The sequence below is a fragment of the Anopheles cruzii genome, chromosome 2 (genome assembly GCF_943734635.1).
Source record: "Anopheles cruzii chromosome 2, idAnoCruzAS_RS32_06, whole genome shotgun sequence".
Classification (NCBI taxonomy): domain Eukaryota; kingdom Metazoa; phylum Arthropoda; class Insecta; order Diptera; family Culicidae; genus Anopheles; species Anopheles cruzii.
Window position 1 is genome coordinate 16281806 of NC_069144.1, and position 8789 is coordinate 16290594.

Sequence of the window (8789 nt, forward strand, 5' to 3'; positions counted from 1 at the left end):
CTCGAATGAATGAATGCGACACACCGGAGCGCATCGAGCATAAAAATTAGTTTCTTTCGGTGGTGCTTTCTAATTTGTTCGTTTCTCCGAACGCCGTTCAAACAGGGAAATGTGGGCTGACAGCAAATGATTGGTTTTCGGCTGGCATTCGGTACCATTCCGTTCGGCTCGGGCCGTCCCATTCCGCGAATGTCTATTTAACACCGGATTTTGCAAACGTCCTCTGTCCTCTTTGAGCCGAAAGCAAATGATAAATCGTGCTTTTTAAGAGAATTTATCTTCGCGCGGATCGAATGGATTTTTCTGTGGGGTTTCTGCAGGTTTCATCGCGCATTTCCGGTGCACTCGAACCGCAGCTGCACTTCTGGCGCGGGGCCTTTTAAAGCAGGAACGCGAATGAAGCGCGGAACTGTAATCGTTTTCGAAGTTTCGTACGTTTTTTTGTACTCTGGAGTGTGTTTTCGCAACTCCGCCATAATCCGCGTTTCGAATCCACGGCCTAGTGGGTGCGATGGTGAAAAAAGGTGCATTAAATCAAAGTCCGGTCGGGTGACGCGCGCATAGCTTCCGTTCGCCACTTTTCCCGATCTTTTCCTCTCTGCTTTATTATGATTATTTTCTCGATCAGATTACCGCCTCTTAACGGAAAAATCGCTTCACGGCGACGGTGACCTATCTTTATTTACGTGCCCGTACGCTGCGCCAAAAGGTGACAATAAATTTTAAAAGCGGCGCCCGGTTTTCCTTCCGACGCTCCGGAAAGTGGACCGATTTTTATCGGCGCTAATGCTAGCGAGAAGATTATTCGTCTCGGCATCCACTGCGACCGTGATTCACGGGGGCCAGAGCACCCGAATCTTGATTTTAAGGACGCGGGTACCTAAGTTTACGGTCTGCGATGTCGTAAATTTGTTGTACGGCCCGCGCGAACAATTATTGGTGAGATTGATTAGCCCAATACATGCCACGCCAGTGCCGGATTGATCGAACGTGGCCCTTTGATGGCCCGTGGAGGTTTTTTTTTGGGGTTTGATTCGCTTGTTGATGCCGTTTGAGGAGATTGTAAAGTAGGAAAAAAAACATGAATTGTTTCGTAAGAAACTGGAAAATGCGAGCACATCATGCGCCGGGGTGTTGATGGTGTGCACTTTGCGATAATTTACGAGATCAGCGTGACGTGTTTCCGTGCTTAGTTTACGTTTTCCTTCACGACTTACGATGAAGTGTAATCGTATAACTTTAAGTGAATCATAAAAGTGTCCTTTTCAATACTGTAATGAAAAAACATTGGCCAGTTTTCCCCCGTTAGGGTTAGGGAGATTGATGTGTCGCGATAGATGAGGTTCTGGAAGAGCTTTTCGGTATACGCCTTAGTGCATTTCCTCAAATAATTCACCAACTTTATGTTGAACTAAAATCTAAAGGGAGATTGATGTGTCGCGATAGATGAGGTTCTGGAAGAGCTTTTCGGTATACGCCTTAGTGCATTTCCTCAAATAATTCACCAACTTTATGTTGAACTAAAATCTAAAGTGCGTACTAAAAACAGAATATTAAAATCGAAACATTCGGAAACTAAAAGAATATTGAACGTAAAAGTTAAAATACTACCTCTTCTTAATCTTGTCCCTGCTTTTAGGCGAATGGAGAGCTTTCTTATGGATAGAGAATCCCTATATTTTTTAACCAACCGTACAGATTGTGTTTTAATAGATTGAACGGCGACATGCTATATCTGCAGCATGTGGCTTAATTATTGCCTTGCATAATGCAGCTTCCGGAGGCAGCTTTCGACCCGAAGAACGACTGTCATCCTCGAAACACATGCACATGATTCTGCATCGAAATGCAAACCGCACTGCAGCACTGAGCTACGGAAAGTGCGACGTGTTTTTTGTCCCCGCGTCTACCGATTTGCATCGATGGCCTTCCTGCCTGCTCTACTTTATGGGACCATATTTCCATATTTCGAATCCCACATGCAACCGATGCCGGTGCCACCAACTGCGGATGCCGTGGCGACGTCTCGTTAGATTTCGATTGCGCCGACCGCGCTCCCCGAGATGGCATTAGTATTTGTCAAACAGCCGTTCCGCGGTCGGCGCGGTGTTTGTTGCGAATTTCTTACGATGCCAAAGAAGGCACCTCGATTGCGAAAGGCCAGATTCGCCAGAGGCACGTCTAAGCGCCGCAGATAGAAGCTCACACGGACGACGAAGGGGGCTGAAGCTAATCGTAAAACCGGATGAAGAGATGACAGATAAATCGGGTATGCAAATCTCGGATTGGCTCGGTCGGCCGCCTGTCTCTGCAATCGAACCGGAAGCCCCGAAAGTGTTGCTAGCCAACCCATAGCCACCGTTAGTGCCTCAGTGTTTTGCTGCAGCGACCGGAAGCTCGGGCTGATCCCGGGGGCCGTGAGTACAAGGGGTGTGCAACCCATCCGCTACCGAGTTATTTTGTGTTTATCTGTAGAAAAATCGCAAAAATAGTACTCCAAATCGAAAAACTGTTCTCAAATCACACAATCTCAACCTTCACGCGGTCCCGGATTCCCGAGTTGGAATTGCCTGTTTGGTCCTGTTAGCTTACCGCTTTCGCTGTGCCGGGGTTATTCTTTTTTCATGCGATGCCCAAACTTTACTTACTATCGGTGCCATAAGACACAACATCACCCCATCGGTTTGGGCCATGCTAGGGCAGACGCTTCGTTCGGGTTGCCTAGGGACATTTGGGGTAGCCGCTCGTTCGATCGAAAATGGGAACCAAAACTGTTGGAAGATAAAATAGCGATTGCAAAGGGTGCTGTTTTTCTGGCTGGATGATAACGAATCCGGCTGCAGGCTGAAGATTTTGTTGCGGGGACCGGCCTGTTCGATCGATCCGCAGTCGATCAAAGATATGGGTTTGTTTTTGGCTTCTCCGCTTACTTCCGATAACGCCGGGTGACCGTTGTTTGCTCGTTGTTGTTTTTCTTTGCGTTTCGAAACACCAAATAATGAAGAAGTTCAACGTCGGGATGGGTCCAAAGGGCCGTCCATTATCCTTCGGTTCGCATTGTCCGTGTTTTCCCCGTGATCCCTTTAATGTTGCATTTACTGCGAGCCGCTTCCATTATGGGGAACGCCATGTTTATCGAATCATCACTATCCGTTTGCCAGCCGGCACCGGGTGGGGCTCGTCCTTTGGCGAGTGCGGGCTACAAACTACAACCACTTCATTGTTATCCTTTGTGCACCCGGTTCAAGATGGGCGACCACGGGCGATTGTTTATGCTTCGGGACAGTGGGCTGCGTTGGTCCCGTTGTCGTCGAGGCAGCGGGCCGCTTCCGGTAATGTGTTTTTCCTTTGTGCCGCCGCGCCACCAACATGCCTTCCGCCTTTTATTGCTGATAAGCTTCGAGTTGTGTTTTCGCTCCCAACAATACTATACAATTGCACGTCCAAAGAAGAAAAATACTACCTCGGACAAAGGCACATTGACTCGTCCGAGAGACTTTCTTTAACCACGACCGGACGGAACGAACGACTGACGACCGGAAATGGCTACATTTTCCCTTTCCTTCGAACCAACAGCGCAACTTTCACAACTTTTCCGCCGAAAAGTTACGGAAAAGCCCTCGTGCCCAAACAGATCATTGTCACGGTCACGATCAGCGTCTTCCGCTCCTATCCTCCCAGCTGGGTGTCGTGTCGTGTGCCGGGAGGATGACTTTCGTTCTGGCCACCGACAGCTTTGGACACTTTAAGACACTTTCGATTGATGGAGTCATAAATCTTGCCGCCATATTGTCCATGGTGATTCACCGTTCGCGGACGAAACAAATAAAACAATGACCTTGAACGATGGCGACGGCCAAGTGGCGGGAGATAAAGTTAAAGATGTCGTCACTCGATTTGACTCACAGTCATTCGCCAGAAAACGGTGTTTGCGCGAGACGCGATGGATTTAATTCCGGCGATCGTTGTCGGGTGATGTTGTCTGATAAGTTGTCCCTCCTCCGAGCGGGATAGGAACTGGTTGAAAGTTGTACCAAGTTTAAGAATTTTAAACCGGTCCAAAAATCTGGAGTTCGCAGTACCAGAAGAGGATAAATTATCTTGTTTTCCAAAGGCCAGGGACATTTTGTGCTTTTACGGTGCTTTTACTACTCTTTTCAATTAATAATTTGAATGTTAGGCTCGAGTTCGATTTGGAGACATAAACGCAGCTTCTATTGATTAGCTATTGCAATGTATTTGAAAGAACAAAACAAAAACAACAGTGAAGTCCGAAGTCTAACTAAAATTTGACACATCCAAATTTGACTAAAATTTGCCGTTTTCTACCGAACTAAACTTAGGTTTTGCATTTAACCAAATGTAAATCTAAATCTAAATGTAAATCTAAGCCTAAACGATATGAAGCTTATGAATTAAAGGGTGTTCAGATAATGGATCGTAAATGCACGGAACTTTCGTGGACGTTAACCGTGGACTGTACCGTAGCGATAGCTTTAAAGACTGAACCTGTTCGGAATCGCTTGAAGTTTCTTTCTCCTTTCTAAGGCACATTTTTGTCAAACTGGTGATGCATATCTTATTAAAGGCTCTACTGCTGCCTGGTAATAGGCCTGGAACAGCCTATTAGATACATCGGAACGCTACTCTTTCTGACGTTTACTTAAACAGAACCCTTCAGTAGTCGTCGCAGTTAACAATTAGGACGGAACAACTTCACAAATCCTGCAACTGACGACAGATCGAAGGCACCGTCGACAAGTGATGCCTGCGCCAGGTTGACACTTTCGCTTCGCTTAAAGTTTATGTTTATTAATCACAAATCGTTTGTGTGTGGCCCTCGGGGGAGTGATGTCACCACAAATGGGCCCTCGGATGGCGTCACCAAAGTCGAGTCGAACCACTTTGTTCTGTGGGCTGTGAATCGCTATCGGTTCGATACTTTCACACCAGCCCACACCGAATCGCCGGTGCCGCGAGGCTCGAGAGGGAGGCGCCCCAAGGCGTCAGCCGAAGACGTTATAAATCACTCGCACGCCGTGCGCCTCAGCCTCGACAGCGGGCGCACGTGTCTGGCATAAAGTCGGGCGCCTTCGCTCTCCCGGTTCCCTGTCGAGATGGATGTATGTACAAAATTTCCGATTCCCCGTGGAGTCCATGTGGGGTGGCCGCTACCTAACAAGCTGCCAACGAGCAAGAAATCGTACGCACGCTCCCGGATTGCGGCACTTCCGTGAGCCAAGTAGGACTTCCCGAAGGACCGTGGCGTTTGGTGAACTGCTTGCCGGCTTCCGGCGTCGTGACGGCTGAAAGCAACAGAGAGAGAGAGAGAGAGAGAGAGAGGTCGGTGGTGCTTTGAGAAAGCAAATTCCGACACGTCTCGCCCGCGCGTGTGTGTGTGTGTGTAGGACGGCAGCATAACAAATCAAAGGCCAGTCCCGGTGCGCCACACAAATCGCTTGATATGCGCCATTCGCTTCCGGTGTTTTGATTTGTGCATTTCGTTCCTTCGTGGCCCCCGGACGGAGCCTCCGGAAATATGACGGCTCCGGGAAGGACTTGGACTTCACAGGACTTGAAGCCCTCCGGGCTGGCTCGGTCACCGACGGCAATCGACTGGCGGAGCATCGGCAACATCGGAAGAACCCGGCTTATTAGCATTCTGTGAGTGGTCGCCAAACCGAGCACTCCGAGGGTGCAAAAGAAGTTGATGTTGACGTTATAAAATGACACATTTTCACACCTTGGGTGGTGGGTGCATTTCATGTTGGGACATTTTTCGACTATCATCATTCCGGTGGTGCCTATGGCCTTATCTTATGGTGCCTTCCGAACACTTTTTGGATTCGAATACACACGGAATACACGTCCGGCCAATTGTGAAATCTGTTTCGTAACTGATGGAGTGTTAATACTTTTCGCGTGCGGTGGCCTTTTGCTTCTTTGCAGTTGAGTTATGTTTAAGCAATTTTAACAATACTAAATACTAAACTGAACCTTTGAGCTCGATCCTCTTCTCTGGGCCACTCTTGTTCATATCTAACGCCGCTAGTACTCCGAGATTAAACTTGTAAACTACTCAAATGGCTTTTATATTTCAATGCTCAGTAACTAATTTATGGAGTGGAGTTTAAATTTTCTCGTTGTTTAGTTTATAAGTTAACCGTCTTGACACTTCAGCAATTTATTTTCGCTTTCGCATATAGATAGATTCACTCATTTTTCGATTCTAAAGAAGATTGTGTGAAAGTTATGCGTGGAAATGGAACAGCCTTAAGAAGCACAACCCGGAAATGGTCTAAATAGATTGGAACCCCATCGGGACATATCGCAGAACGGAGCATTCAGAAATGAAAACAAAGAAATACCGTGTAAGGTCCAATCCGCAATTCAGCCTTGCGCCTGTAAGGGTCTGCCGCTTTTCTTCTACGTGCTGTGAAGTAAAATGGCCACCAAAAGTCACCGCCACAGCGTACGATCCATGGGGAAGTCAAAAGGGAAATAATACCTCCTACAGGTATAATGCATTATCCTTATCGACATCGATTCCGGAAATGGCAAATTACGGATATCCGGGCACAGCTCCGTTACTCGTGCGGGCGAAATAAAAGGCGGATCGATGCGACAGGAAGGGCACCTGATTGGATAAATAGTTAAGTTGCTGAATAAATACACCATTCTCGGATGGTACGTGTGTGGTGTCGATTTCGTTTCAGTTCGAAGCTTCGATTCGGTGCCTGACATATGAACATTTTGAATAAATTGTCATATGAATGGAACGCACCCGGAAGCCGGACTATGTTGAAAATTATCATCACAATTGCCATTTCGAGCAACCGGAAACGGCGTTGTGAAAGGTGCTCTCGAATGAATGGAGTGGCGGTGATTTCCTGTGGCGATGATACGCTTCGTTGGCAAATCGTCACGCTTGAAGCAGAAGTTTTGTTGTTGGGCAGTAGAGCGGTCACGGAACGCCATTGGCGCTAGGGTTGAGTGTGTGCGCACTTTGTATAGAGAATACTCTCTATAAATACCGAATCATAAATGAGAGTGTTGCGATTGTTGAATATCGTAATCTCCATCCATCCATCCATCCATCAATAGCTTAGTCTTATCCTAATCGCACCATTTTGCTTTAATTAAACGTCCATTTGTAGTTGAAAAAATCGAAACCACGTAAAACACCAGGCGCCTCCATCGTCTCCATCGGCCGGAAATCGAATGTCCGTGAACCGGGCTTTTCCACTGAAATTATCATACGGAAGCAACTGTTCGTCGCACCGCTCACATACACCGTTAATCGTGTGAAAAATCGGTGGAAAATACGACCCGCGACGCGCCGGTACGGTATTACGGGGACGCGCGATGAATTGAAGTGTGTTTGATTTTAATTAAAAGCATAAAATTTCACTCCCCAGCTGAAGTGACCGAAAGCACTTACCGTGTGGGATGGTGGCAAATGTATCCTTTTTCGGGCTCCGTTGTATTCGCCGTTTTTGCAATTTTAATTTATTACCAGTTCCTCCGATACGACAGCTGGGGTCGGGTGTTTTATTTACGCATCATGCCTTCGCCATCCATCATATTCAGACCTCGCGCAGTGCGGAAGAGATTGATCGTATCTGTGTGTAGCTGCCGAGTGAAGATAAACCAGTCATGAAAAAGGTGCCTGAAATTATTTTACCGTTACTGTGGTAGATTTTTATCATTTTTCAATACAAAAAATTATTTACTTATATTCTTTCCATGGATATTCATTCCAGTTAAAGTTATGCTACGGATGCAATTTACGGTGACTGGAACGCGCCCGCCTTTTTTCCGATTCCGATTACGATCTGTCCGATCTGATTGACGTGGAAGCAAAACGCGCAATGGGCAACCCAAAATTCTGTCCCGTAACTTAGACAGACTTTGGACCCCTTTGACGTATGTAATATTTTATGGTTCTGCTGGTTCAGTCACATGGACACGGTGTTCCCTCACAATTAGAAGCATTCGTTATTCGCCCTGGATCTATTCATCCGATTCATTTAATAGAGGGTGATAAAAAAGAAAGTCCGACCACTCTTACGTATCTCACAGTTTTAACGTTTTACTGAGCCCCGGTCGTTCCGTGCTCCATTAAAATCGGCCACCGGTTTGGGTGACGTTTTTTACTCTCCTATCAATGAAGTGTTCCAGTCCGTGGCCGTCGCCATATTTTTCAGTTTTTCCACCCCTGTATTGCAGAGTTGATCGTCGGTTGTCTCCGTTTGCCGGCAAAGTTTGCCGAAAATCGCGATGCTCGTACGCAGGGTCAAAGGCCATATTTTATGAAAGATGCCGCTACAGATTGGGATTGGTTCGAAACGAACAAGTATGTTACCATTTGTTGCTGTGTTGCTCCTGCCAACCAACGCCACGCTAGTGCTGAGGCACGTCAGCGGCAAAATGTGTTGCTGTTTTCTTTTTCTATTTGTTTGTGGCCGGCGAAGCATAGAAGCAGGTTGGTCCCGTGTAAGGGGCCGTGTCATACGCGTACAGGTTTATGTTTTATGCACACAGCACCGTCGGCCAGTGGGGAGCGATAGGGGAGACAATTTATAGTTTCGGAACCCCTTTACGTCAGACAGGGGCCACATTTAGGCCACAGTAACGCGATGTGATGCAGCCAGACGTGCCAGCTTACGGTACGGTGTGATTTTTATGAATGCAACACCGCTGCACCGTTGGTACTCGAAATGCATTTTTTTAAATAGTGAAGTGTGTTCGCGGGTGTGGTAGTGTGTTCCAAAAAGAACAGAAGGAAA